Source organism: Cavia porcellus, unplaced genomic scaffold, assembly GCF_034190915.1.
Source record: "Cavia porcellus strain 051 isolate PalLab524CR breed Dunkin Hartley unplaced genomic scaffold, mCavPor4.1 scaffold_12, whole genome shotgun sequence".
NCBI classification, from domain to species: Eukaryota; Metazoa; Chordata; class Mammalia; order Rodentia; family Caviidae; genus Cavia; species Cavia porcellus.
This window is the reverse complement of record NW_026947495.1, coordinates 76,240,587-76,254,606: the sequence shown is the minus strand read 5'-3', so window position 1 is coordinate 76,254,606 and position 14,020 is coordinate 76,240,587. Positions and strand designations below refer to the sequence as shown.

The 14,020-nt window shown below is 47.8% G+C and overlaps 1 protein-coding gene across 6 annotated transcripts in view; it reads right to left on the bottom strand.

Annotated features, from left to right (window-relative positions):
- The window catches only part of Myo1b (myosin IB), a 147,586-nt gene that overhangs the window by 105,472 nt on the left and 28,094 nt on the right, over nucleotides 1-14,020 (bottom strand). The window lies entirely within an intron of this gene.

The following is a 14,020-nucleotide window of genomic DNA, read 5'->3' as shown; positions in this document are numbered from 1 at the left end:
AATTCGTATATCGCTAAGAAAGGAGGAAGGAGCTGTCAGCACTCATATGGTTATCTCTGTGGGTATTGAACTATGCGGAGGGCCCGGGATTTTATTAAGCCTGGGAGCCATCCCTTCTCCAGCTCCCCTCCCCTACTGTGATAGCCCAATTGAAAGAATGGCCATAGGAATTCCTCCCATTCCTGTGCACACAGCCACACCCTCTGAAACAAGACTGTTGTCACTCCCCGTCGGTGGGCAGAGTTTATTTCCCCACCTCTTAAATCTGGACTTGGCTGTGGGACTTGATCTGACCTCAGACACATTATCAACTGAGAGCCCAGCAAAGGCTTAGCTGTCACTTATGTATAGAGATATGATCCTCCCTGCACTGCTTTAATAACTGGCCAGAAGCACCAAGGGAATGAGCTTACATAAGTTGCTGAGAAGTTAGGTGCAGATCCAAGGGCTGCTAGTTGTTAGACAGACGAGTGAGGCCATGCTAAACCATCTGGCCCCAGGGAGGCCACCAGATGCCTAAAGCCACCAGAGTGATCCCAGGGGAGAGGAGCACAAGCTAGACAAAGCTGAGCTCAGACTAAATTGCAACCCTGGAGAACAGAGAGGAAAATACATAGTTGTTGTTCTACACCATTAATTTCTGGAAATGGCTTGTTATACAGCAATGGTAACCGATACACGTGCAAGGCTCAATGAACCAGATGGGGCCAAGTGGAAGTAGCACTGCTAACCCTCACTCTCATGCCTGGACCTCCTAATGGTCTGGCCTCTCCTAGGAACCAGGTTGCCTCCTTGAAGCTTCCACATGCATTAGCCAAAGACTAAACTATCCCACGTGTAGTAATAGAATAATTCAAATATTCCCAGCCACAATCCTCCTTCCTCTGAGACACAGAAAAAGATTCCTGACAGCAGCTGACGGCCTGGGTGGGGTTTAAATTCCACTCCGGTTTTGGGCAGCTAGGCATCCTACCTTCAGGTAACTGCAGCCCAGACAGACCCTCTCCAGGATCACAGTAAATGACCACACAGTTCTTTTTTTACACCAACTGACATCTAGACTCAGGAATGATCACACTGTTTTAATGAACAGCTGAACACTATTTAAAGTTGGTGTTTTCTTATTGCGTCATGCACTACAATAGAAAAACCACGTTTTCCATTAAGTAGCTACCGAGCCAGGTCCAGGCCCATCACCACAGTGCCACCTTGCTGTCCCGTGGACCAACCTCTAACATCCGGAAGGGGAAGGAGAAAGAGAAGACAGCAAGAAAGACAAGAGAAAGAGAGGAAGGGAGGGAAAAGCTTCCTTTCCATAAAAGGCACATTCAGTCACCAGGCTTGCCAGCCGCTTCTCAAGGATCCATTCCATCACAGATGCACAAACATCTCCAACCCAAAATGATCTCCCTCTTCCCATTTCCAGTACGGTCCGTACAGTGCTCAAATGAACCCCTGTGAGCCATCGATGAGGTTCCCAGCAACGACTCTGCTGGAGGACATTCAACCTCTTCCTCATCACAATGTGGAACCCACTCTTGGAACCCAAAGGCCATGGGTGTGTCCTGTAAGAGAGTAGTTCTTGGGGCTGGGGATTTAGCTCACCGGCATAAGCGCCTGCCTTGCAAGCAGGCAGTTGTGAGTTCGATCCCTGGTACCGATAAAAAGGAAAAAGATGGAAAAAAAAAAAAAAGGGAGTAGTTCTTCCAAAACTCAGCCCGCACACACTGTCCTACTGGGCTAGGTAGGGGCCGGGGACTGATCCTAGGGAATCTGTAAGGAGACCGCAGAGGAAGTTAGGAATCTCCACCTGCAGGGCTCACAGAGCCAGCTTTTCTCCAAAGGCAACAAGCATGCTGTGCCCCTGTGAGCCACCTCCTAAGTCACCTTCTCCTGTGAACATTCCTAGGCAGTTAACTCTGCAAACATTCCAAAATCAAAAATCCTTCCAGCCTCAGGTACTTTCATTTTAGCCACATGTCTACTGAATTTGATCTATAGGATGTCAGCACACTATTAAAAACAACAGCAACAGCTAGAAATTGGGGGAGGGAAACAACAACAAAAAAAAAAAAAAAAAAAGAGAAAGAGAGAGGGCCACCCTACAGCTGTGTATTCCCCATCCTTCATGACTCTTTGTAAGAAATAAATTTTCATCACAACCCATATGTGTATGTACTATTTATATAGGCACAGATCATTTCTATATAAAACAAAAAGCTCACACAAAACAAAATACCCTATGTGAAGCCCTGGTATTTTCTGTTCAGTTCTACTCATCATGTTTTGTTTTGCATTTTTGTGAGACAGGGTCTAACTATGTAGTTCACGCTCAACTTAAAGTTACTACGTAGCCCAGGATGGCCTCAAAATCATGGTGATCTTCCTGCTTCAGCCTCCTGAGTACTGGGATTACACATATGTGCCATCTTGCCTGGCTTCATTATGTATTTAAAATTTTTTATAAACCCTACTGTTCACAACTCTCTAAATGGTTTCCATGAGCCATGAATGGAGTAAAACTTGAAATTTAAAAATATAGGGCTATATAAGCACTTCCCTTCGTTTTTGAAATATCAATGAAAGAAACAAACCTTCTTAAAAAAGGAAGGTCTCATAAAAATGCACGTGCACATAAAAATCTGTATACTACTGATAAACTGGACTGAGAACTCTCATACTAAGAAAGCTACAGTCTCTGAAACACAAAGGAGAAGGGGGCGGGGGTGTCAAAGAAGTAATCAGGGTAATTTTAAAACTATAACAATGCTCACAGTAAGACCCAAAGGTTTGATCGTTAGCTCTGCCAGCTCTGTACACAGCACTGTCAGTACACAAGTGTTACGGTTTCTGTCTACATGGCCCCCTTCAAAGTCACATGCACTTAACAGCTGGGCTGTGGGAAGGTGACTAGATTGTGGGATTTACAGCTGGCTTGCTGGTAGGAGGCGGGGTTAGTGTGGGCGTGGCTTTGTGTCCCTCCCTAGACCCTCCTTTGCGACTCTGCTTCCTGCCCACCATGCAGTGACCAGCTCGCTTCCACCGGGCCCTTCTGCCACACTGTCCTGCCTTGGAGCTCCAAGCCAGCTGGCTGTGGACTGAAACATGACCCAAAATAAACCTCTTCTTCCTAACGCTGTGGGCGTCAGGTACTGTGATTCAGGGGCAAGACAGGTGACCAAGACAACTACATAATAATCGATGACCAAAATGAGAAAAAAACAGACTGTTTATGCTAACAAGGACACATTCAATTCACTTGGGGAAGATGCCTAAACAAAAAGTGAAATGGTAAAGCATGGCACTAACATCTTGTGAGCCTCAGAAACACAGAACATTCCTCCCCAATGCCAGATAATCAAAACATCAGTACTGTACACACAGCAAAGCCAGAGTAACTGCACGTCATCTGTGGGGCAGTTCTTCCCAGTTAACTAAGATCTTCGGAAGCCCTACAGCCAGAAAGCTGACATGTCAATTCCCAATATGAAATTGAAAATAAAACTGTAAGTAGGCTATAAAGTACACATCAGGAATTCCACAATGACCTGTCTTCACCAGATGACTATTCTGATACTGTCTTGAAAGACCAACTTCTTCCGAAATAGATTTTTTAAGGTTCTGTTTTGCTGGAGCTCTGCAGAGACATCCTATCTACCTACTCCCTCCGCTTCCTCATTTTCTTCAGAATGAATTTAATCATTTGTTTCTATATCTCTCAAGTTCCTTAAAAGCTCAACCCCAAACCTCTGAAAGTGCTGGCCACTAATATCCCTGCTCGCTCCTCTCTACCGACTCAGCTTGAGACAGTGGTGAGCTCTCCAACTCAGTGACCATAACAATAGCGCACGAGGTGAGAGATGCCCACCTTGTGTACTGGGATGCAGAGCCAAACACCAGTTCTCTTTCCCTTACAGCACAAAACCCGGGCTCTCTGCTAGGCCTGGGAGCCCTGGAAAAGAGCAGCCAAGATGAGTGGGTCTTCACAGGAGGCCTTACAAGGCATCTTCTGCCTCTATACAGGAAGTGCCACTCTGCTGGGAGAGGTCTGCCACCAGCCCACCCAAGGGACCCTGAAAGCCATGTGCCACCAGAAAGGAACCAGAGCAGGAAGAAAAGCACTGTCTCTCATCAGAGAAAAATTTTCACATCAACGTTAAAGATTTAATCACCATCAATCCTTTACTTTAGAGAAACAAATCAATAAAGTGGCAATGTAGCAGGCAATATTTCCTTAAATGTCTTACTGAATTCTAATTGTTTAATCTAAAGTGGCTTCAAAGAAACAGTGAAGGAGGTGTGGAAGTCCTCCAAGTCCCAGTGCCCCTCTAAAGAAATTAACAGTTTCAATCCAGGACTCAAGGAAAAATAACCCATGCAGGGCCACATAATCAAACTGGTTGATCGCACACTAAGCTTAGGCCACAACCATTTAACAAGCAAGCAACAAATTTACTAAGTAAGGTAAAACATCACATTAGCCCTAGTGGCCTCCCGTCTGGTCCTATCAAGCCATGTGGCCTGCATGTGGCTAAGCCTTTCTGTCACTCTGTCCTATTAGGGTGCATTAAGGAGACTCGCCCCCAGGAGGCTGGGACCACGCTGCTGAGACCCTGGTGGGAAGTGGAAGAAGCCACACTCCCTCACATCCAAGCCCTGGAGCAAGTTGTGATACAGGAGAGGAGGGGCATCTCTCCCGACAGTAAAGCAGGCAAAAGAGGATCGAGTGACTCAGGGCTCCGTGGGTCATGTCTACAGCCAGCAGAAACTGCAGAGGCCCAGGCAGCTCCAGGAAGGACAGCACTGGGAGGGTGGGGGGGATGGACAGAAAGAACTCAACAGCATCCCCCGCAGGGATACGGGAGTTGAGGCTCCAGGTCCCAGTGAAACCCCCTCTTTTGTCTCGTTCAGTGTTGTTTAAGGTATGAATGACCAGGGACTCTGATCTCAGAGCATCGAGGCGCACAGCAGCCGAGTTGAGCGGGTGGCCCCAGTGTTCAAGGAAGGGTGAATGGATACATGCGACGTGGCAGACACACACAAAGGGACATGTTCAGTCTTAAGGAGGAAGGAAATTCTGACACCTGCGGGAAACGAGAGCAAACCGTGGCCAGAGACACAAAGGCCCACCAAGCCGTGACAGGGGAGGGACGGCTTCCACACCCAAAGCCATAGTGGGGGTGACAAAGGCTGGGATCAGAGCCCCAGCTCTGGGGGGGACGAGAGGTGGAGACCTGGAATCAGCTGAAGAGCAGCTGAGCTTCCACCTGAGAGCCCTTTTAAAATACAAGTCCCCGAGTGTCCAAGGACTTAAGATGATCAAACGGCTGAACTGGCAGCCAGGCCACCCTCACTGGGGGCGATTTCGGCTCTTAATGTAGCTCCCGTGGGTCACTTAGGCTGACTCCAAATCCACACAGAGGACTATACACCGTGGCTCCCAGCACACTGGCGACTTCTCGCTCCTGTGTGAAGCCAGGCACGTTCTTTAGCTTCTCTGTTCCATGCTTTCCTGTCACCCACAGGAAGCACACTCGTCCCTCCCTCGTCCCACTCTGAGGAGTTCGTAAGACAGCATGCCAGAGCACGAAGTGCAACACCATGCACACAGCAGGCATTCCACAAACACGACCTGTCACAATTATACCGATTCAGCGTGGATCTGCAGGCCACTGTGAAGCAGCCCACCCAGGACTCCACCACCGAGGCGAAACCTGCCAACCCCTAGCAACACTGATAGCCTTGCAATGCTGAAGTTTGGAAGACCCTTACAAAATGGTCATTGTGCCTGGGCCCTGAGGAGTTAGTTATAAGACCAGCGCAGGGGGAACGGCAGGAGGAAACACAGATTAAACTCCCAGGACACGGAGAATGTGACTGTGGGGGGCCAGCTGGTGGGGACTTCAGAAACGACAGAGGTTATTCTCATCACGATGGAGACTGAACCCTCTTCCTGGGCCTCCGATCCTGGGAACCGGATCACAAGACATTAAGGTATCATGTGTCTTAGTGTTTCTAATTTGAAATGTTAAAGCTTATCAAACCTCCCTGAAAAGGGACTTTGTCTGTTGTGTGTTAAGATATAATATGGTCCACTGAATGCTCTGCTTGTTATGTTTCACACAGTCCAAGATTGTACAAAACAGCCTAGGTGAAAATTATAGATGTAAGATCAATGACAGATTGAGGTATCGATCAGTGCTTAGGACTTTTAAGATGGAGTTACAAGGGTACCCAGGACCCCCAGTCTCAGAAGCACATTTATGGTGTGTGCTACATAGTGTCTGATATTCCTCACAGCCCGGCAAAACCCTTGAAGGCATTGTGAGAACCTGGCCAAGGCCTCCCCAGCAGGACAGTCAGTTTCACCCCCAACTGCAAATCTCTGGCGCTGGAGCCAGCAGTGCGATCTGGTCAAGCTCCCACTCCCTGAACCTACATGTGCACACAGAAAACCCCAGAAACCAATCACACCAAGCTACCCAAGCAGCACCCCTGAGAGTGATTATAAGGCCATGTCTGACATCAGCGTGTCCCACCCCTGGGTCCTGCTTCTCACACTACCATCCTCATTGTCTGCTCTGTGGCCACGGACTTCAAAGATTCTCAGCACGGTCTGCCCGCCCAGGCTGAACCCAGCCTCTCTGATGCCAGCGGCACCAGCACCCCGGCCCCGTCGAGCCTGTTCTCCATTCTTCTCAGTCTGCAGAAAGAACCTAGTCCTGCTCACCTTTGCACCTAACCTGTGCTTTATTTAATCTCTGTCCTACACACAGACCCAAAAGTGTGCAAACCATGGCTGCAGGGGACACAGCCCGGCACAGGTGCTCCGGTTCTGGTCTGTGACACGCCCGCACTGCCATCCTACCGTCATCCTTCATTCCTGGGCTGCCAGGCATTTCAGACTATAAATTAAAGAACTATATATAAGTTCCATGCCACGCTGAAATACCGGCTAAAAATATCACCCAGCAACCTTCGTTTTAGAATGGGGATAATATAATACTGCCACATCATCTCAGAAATAAACTCTGCAGGGAAAGGAGGATTTTCCAAATGTGTGCTGCTCTCCAGACTTGGAAAAGCTCTTGGCCAAAGCAGACTGGTCCTCAGTCACGGGTACACTACTTGCTCAGGTCTTGCAAATGACAGGATGTGGTTCACTCAGAGCAGTGATATGACGAAAGTTAAATCTGTACAGTGAATACTAACAAGGAAAGCAGAGTGGGTGGAAGGGAGAAGGGCGGAGAAGCGAGGGAGGAGAAGGACTTCTGCTATGGTTTGGAAACGGCTCCAGCGTCCCCAGAGGCTCGTGCCCTGCAAGTTTGGCCCTGGGTGTGGTGGTGTAAGGTGATAAGACCTTTCCATAGAGCACTGAGAGTGTCCCCCTTGGCAGGGATTAATGTCGCTCTCACAGGAGTCAGTTTAGTTCCCCAGAGACAGGGTTGCTATAAAGATCCCACTGGCCTGAGGTCCTATCCAACCAGCTCGCTTGCATGTGGCCACATCCTTCCTGCCACTCTGTCCAGTTAAGGTGCAAACAGGAGACCCACCCCCAGGATGCCAGGATCATGCTGCTGAGACCACCACACTTAGGAGCCAAATCAGTCTCTCCACCATCTTCATGAAATACACACTCTCAGCAGTTCTGATAAGCAATAGGAAAACGGTCTAAGACAAAGCCATTGTGGTTTCCAAATTCCTTGCATAGCCATGGCATCAGCAACGTATTCCCCTCTTACTGTGTGTCAGGCAGTAGACTGAGATTCCCACCCAGCTCAGCAAGTACTTCGATACCTCCTTCAGCGATAAGATAACTGCAATTACTCGCAATTGTCACCAAGGTTGGGAGTGGCTGAGATTCGAACCTAACTCTGTCTGCCAAAAGGCCATGCCTTTCTCACGATGCCCACGTCCTAGCTCACTTTCCAGCCCTTCCAAAGCAGAACCGATGAAGACAACAGGTGTTCTTTAAAAAATCAGGTCCACCACTACAACTCATCAGCACTACAGACAACAGAAGTGCTACAGATGTCTGTGAACATGCAGAGGGGACAGCTGAAGTGGCCACAAAATGGGCCACATGTCCCTTGAGCTGCATGGCTTCCTCTTCCTCCTCTACCTTATGCTCACACAGGCAAAGGACCATGTGCATTGTCAGACACCTGCAGACGTGAACGTCAAACAAACGCACACTCTTCTCCCAAGACGGTCTTTACTTTTCTTCAACTTGCAAGCATCAGGACCATCTAGGATGTTAGAACCAAAAGCGCTTCTTCTGCATCCCCTTGGCTCCTTCAAGGCTGTGCTGTGTGCTAGTTTAATACACGGCAGGAATATGGGTCCTCTCTTCCACTGTTTGTCCAGGTCATTTTGGGATTGCCTTGTTCCAAAACCCACATATTCTTCAACCTCATACCCAGTGATTTTGTAACTGAAAAGCCTTTCACCGTAGTGGTACCATTTAATGCTCATGGAAAGCTGTGGGTCAGCAGGTCTGTCATCAAAGACACAAACTATAGAGCCGGACTTTTGGGCTGTTAATCCCAGGTCTATCTCCTACTCAGTGTGGGATCCTGCACAGGGCACTTCGCCTTTCTGAGCCTCATTTTTTGCACATGCAAAATGAAGATAATCTAAAAACCTGAACCGCAAAGAACTCCGTAAGAATTTAATGAACCAAAACATGTACAGTACTTAAATAGCGCCTGGTTCCAGTAAAGACATTTCTCCCACTGTTAACCCTTATTCATTCTGTCAAGGAGAACAGCTTAGGGGCTTCCAGCAGGGCTCAGAGACAAGAGGACTCAGCTCGCCAGTGTCTAGCACACTTCCAAGCCAAGGAGACTTCCACAGACCAGTGCCAGGCCTTAATTTCCTCCCAGCTGAATTTCACATATGGCTTATCCAGATTATTTAAATTAATATATTATAAATAAATATACAAATATATTTCCAGTGCTTTGCAGGGCCTGTATGATGAAACAGGTTAGCAAGTAACAGAAAACGGGTATCAACTTTGGAAATTCAAAGCAGCAGCAAGTCTTCAATTACCAAAGCTTTCAAGAAGACTTGTGAGGGGCATAATGACAAACTGTTACCCTGCCCCCCAAAAATGACTCTTCTTCTACAAGTGTCCAACAGAGGCTGTGCTCAGAAGTCAGACATTTCTTTCCCCTTGGATCTCACGATTCACTGTGGGAACCAGCTGTAGCCGGCCTTCTGAGGCACTGGTTCCCCACATTTGTTTTCATGGTCACCTTCCCAAGGAGCACAGGTGCAGCCATGGTCAGAAGGTTCCCACCCAACAGGCTCAGGCGGGGTCCCCTCCTGGGACCTCAGACATCCCTCTTTCCTCCAGGGGTAGCCCAGGGGGTTGGATACGGCATAAACAACTGAACGTACTCTGAAAGTCCACACACTACTCTTGGGGTACTAAACAACAAAAACCACATTTTCATGCCATGTATGGCTGTAGTGTTTCAAGTTTTGTTCAAAAGTGCCAATTTTGCTCTTTTTTACAAAAAGACTTCTTTAAAACCAATTTTTAAATGGGGGGAAAAGAAACTTGAAAGAATGGCTGGATAGTAGGAATAACACGTTGGTTAGACCTTGGATTCCAACTCTCATTTCTGCCAATAGCTCCCCCAAAGCTTGGAGAAGGCTGCAGTCTGGACCTGTTCCTCACAGCCTGGGGAGACCTGAGCAGAAACCCCTGCAGCTAGCCCAGGCCCAAACTCTTGTCCCATGTAAACAGTGACGAGACATAAATATGTCATCCTAAGCTGCTAAGGTGTGTCGCAATGTTTTTTGCAGGAAAGGAAAGCACAATTCTTTATGCCAAACATAAATGTTCCCAGGAATAAAGTGATACCCATATGCTAGGCATGATCATATGTGGAAATGCAAAGTGTTTCTGAAATTTCAAATGGATACATAAATGTTAACCAGGATTACTTTCACTGGCTTTGTAATATCTAAACCAATCAAAGTGGACAAGTGATTCCATTTTTGTGAGGATCCTAATTCTAATGCTAATTTCTAAAAATGTAAGACAATTTCTACTAGACTTTCAGAGCAGCCTCTTTTACAAATACAATTAGTTTAACACAAGATCCTAAAACCAGACTCGTTCAGACCTCTGTATTTGGGTGATTCTCTACCTAACTATTCGGACAGAAACAAACTAAATTTACCGTGGTTGGCACCAAAAATACCTCTTGCCCAGCAACAGACACGTTAGTCCTTTCCTTTTTAAATTTGCCCTGCGCCTTGCTCTCACTAAATTGCAGCTTTCTTAACTGCTGAGCAGAACCGCAGTCCCGACTGGTCACCCTAAAAACAGAACACGTCTGGCTGGGCCTGCGCCCTACCATCTCCGACGTGACAATAAACGTCCACCCGAAATCCTGCCACTGCTGCAGTCCAGCCTGTCCGTGGCTGGGGAGGCCGGAAGGAGGGCTGACAAAGGACACAAAGCATTCAGAGCAGCACGCTGGGGAATGTCACAGGCAGCATTTCCCAGCCACCAACCCCATGCAGAGCCTGCTGGGCCACAAGGCACATCCTGCAGCTGCACCCAGCTTGAACCCTCATCCCTATCTCTGCCAAGAGGGAGAAAGAAAAGCAAACAGAGTCTCTGACCCTGGGTGTCACCCACCAGCCCAGCATTTCCCTCTTCTCATCCCTCCGGGTCCTCCACCCTCCCCAGCCACACAGCCCAGAGCCCTTCCTGTGAAGTCATCTGTGACTGTGCCAGACTTAGGGACTCTGCAAGCCCCCAAACTTCTGGGAACCAACCCAGAGCAACTTAAACCAGCATGCAAACCCACAAGCCAAGAACAGGTAGGTATTCCAGGATGTGGATTTGCTCACAGGAGAGCTGCAGAGTCGCATTAAGCCATATGCACTGCACTGCCGAAGAAAACTCCAAATTGCTTTTGGAAGCAGAAACATCAGCAGCACGTCCCTAGAGCAGACAGACTTCAGCTAAGTCACACAACCCATTACCCTCTTCTGCAGGGAGAAGCCTCAGATACCCCAGGCGCTCACTGCTTCCCACTGGGCATGTTCTTTAGCTTGAGACCGGCCTCAACAAAGCAGCACCGCATGACCCCACACCAAACTCATGTGGGGGTCACAGCCAGTGGCCTCCTCAGCACTGGTTCCCTTTTTCCTCTTTCTGCTGTGTGGACAGATCTATTAGGCTGGGTCCAAACGTCCTCCCACACTGCCCACTATTAAGTTGGCATACTAGGTAAAGCTAGGCACACGAATTCACAGCTCTCCCAGCCAACCTGAGGTCTCTAACTTAGAACACATGCTCTCACCACCTAAACTCCCTCAGCGAACAGGGCACGTGAGCGTGAAGCCCAGAACTTAGCAGCTGCTTGCCACCAGGAAGCCTCAAAATGCAGCGGCCACCATGGAGGCAACGAAGACAGACCGTCACTATCACACGAAGTCCTTGAGGATACACAAGAGCTGCAAGGTCAGCTGGATTCTGAAAGCAGGACCAGCGCTGGCCTTGCAGAGACACAAGTGAATGAGTCTCCTTTACTGTTATGCTCATGTCAGGCTGCGTGGTGCCTCTTGCAATCAACACAATGAACACAACCCGATGCACAAAGTCCCTCCCTCCCTGGAGTTTCAGGTTCAGAATGAGAGGACTGCAGGGAGCCCCTATCTGAGTCTGGACCATGAGGGGCTATGACTGTCGCTCCAGTCCACAAGTCACATCTGGAGCCCGGGAACCCCCCAGGAGTGTGCCACGGAAGTAGGGCAAGAGTCTCGCCATCCACAGCCACGTCTCACGGGAGGCCACGCAAGCTGCAGCTGTACCCAAAGTTTAAAAGCCTGGGTATAAGGCCTTTCGTCCCCTCCCTTTATCAACCATGACCTGAACGCACAAATCACAATTTATAGATTGGCACGTATCACCCCAGCTGGCGCCCAAAGTATAAGACAAAGCTATGAGACTTCAAAAGATTATTTTTCTAACTATATCTTCTTTTTCTGAGACAGAACTTAAAAACAAAGTGAAGCACAAGCCAGTAAGACATCGCACATCATATAAGCTCAGCTAAACAATCCTGCAGCAAGCAACAAACCAAAGCAAAGCTAGGAGGATACAAAGAACGAGAGCCAGGAATAGACTTCCTAAGGGTGAGACGTGTGACTCTGGGGGCTGGGGAGCAAGGTGAGCACATCTGTCACGAGGTACAGAGGAACATATGCTCAGTCCTACAATACAGAGGTCTGAATGAACGATACTTCCGAGCCCCGTATCTTACCCTACCCCACAAAAGGACCTGAAACTATCGAGCCTTTCTCTATACACACAGGAATACAATCAGATGTACGCAGTCGTAAATTCTCTCATTCAAGAAAACAGAAGCGTAAGATAGACATTACACTACAATATATTTTTAAAAAAACCTGACAACAGAGAATGCCTCTCCCCCAACTTGATGTGTGTTTAAAAGTTAACAAGAGAGGTGTACATCTCGGGGAAACAGCAGTGCCCCGAGTACCAGGGAGCACATTCACCGCTATCAATACCTGGAAGCTAACGTTATCCTCTGCTTTTGTTTTACAACCAGAGAGGGCATTCCAAAAATAGTTTAGAAAATAAAATTATGTAGGGCTGAAACCCAGACATTTTGTCTGCTGGTGACTCATGAAGGTTAGCACTTGGCGTTTGGTTAAAAGGAGACTGTTTTATTTTTAGTGGCCACAACAAATCAGGGATTCGAATGCACCTAATGTTCCACTCTGCCTCCTATTTTCAATTCGAAAAATGAACTGTGCTTCCTAGAGCCAAAAAGAAAACTGAGCTGCAATGGTAGGATACAATCAATTCCAACCATCTCCACCTCGGAGCCCCGGGTTTAAAGGCTTTTATGTGCTATCAAACCACCCTTTCAATTAAAGCTGCAGAACCATCAGGCTTCCCCACCTGAAATCAGAACCTCTACCCAGGGAGAGCAGGGGACACCAGGCCCCAGTGCCAAACCAAACAATGCCCCTTCCCTGCTCTGCAGCAACAGCCACTACCTTTATTTTCCATTTGGATCAGCATTTTCAATAACCTCTGAACTTAACTACACCTCAGTTTAGTAACCAGTCATCAAATTAATATTCCAAAACCAAGATTCACACATCTCACGTCACTGTCAACCTCCCTCAGCTCCAACACCAGCTGTCGAGAAGGATAAAAAGCTCAAGTCCCACATCATGCCTACTAGAGTTAGTGAAGAAATCATTACCCCAAGCTCTTCTCGAAACCCGCTTGCTATTATGGTCTCGGTGTCTGTGTGCCTCCAAAGCCAGGATGCTGAAAGCTGATGGCCAACACGCTGGTGTCAGGAGACAGAGCCTTCAGGAGGTGATTAGATCTTAAGACAGAGCCTGCACGAAGAGGATTGGGGCTCTGACACGGAAGGCTCCACCAAGCATTCCCTCTGCCTCACAATACAGTGAGAACACAGCATACAGGACCGGACACTGCCTCCACCAGCCCCCTCATGTCCGAATTCCCAGAACTGTGGGAAACACACTTCTGCTGAGTGTATCCTTTCTAATGCACAGTATTTTGTTATAGTAGCCTAAATGAGCTAAGACAGTGGTGATGGAGAAGAGACAGAATTATGTGATGGAAAATAATATGACTCCGAACTGTGCACATGCTTTTGAAAATGTGTTAGTTCCACCAAGGCTATGCATGTTCCCCTAGCTGTGTCACTTCGTGATTTTTTATTTATTTACACTTCCCCCGCAAGTTGACAGGAAAATGAAGCCTGTCCCAATCATCCAGTTCTCTCCATGCACAGATGCACATTTTTCAAAGGGGAAAAGGAAGCTGAGGGACAAGACAAAAATCATTAAAACTACTCCTACCTCATGCTTCCGGGAAAGCAGCTGCTACGGGTAACCAAGGCTCTATCTCCCTGGCTGAGTTGACAGCATTCCTTTACTTCCCTGGATACATTTTATTCCAATTCCGAAAGGCTATATGTAA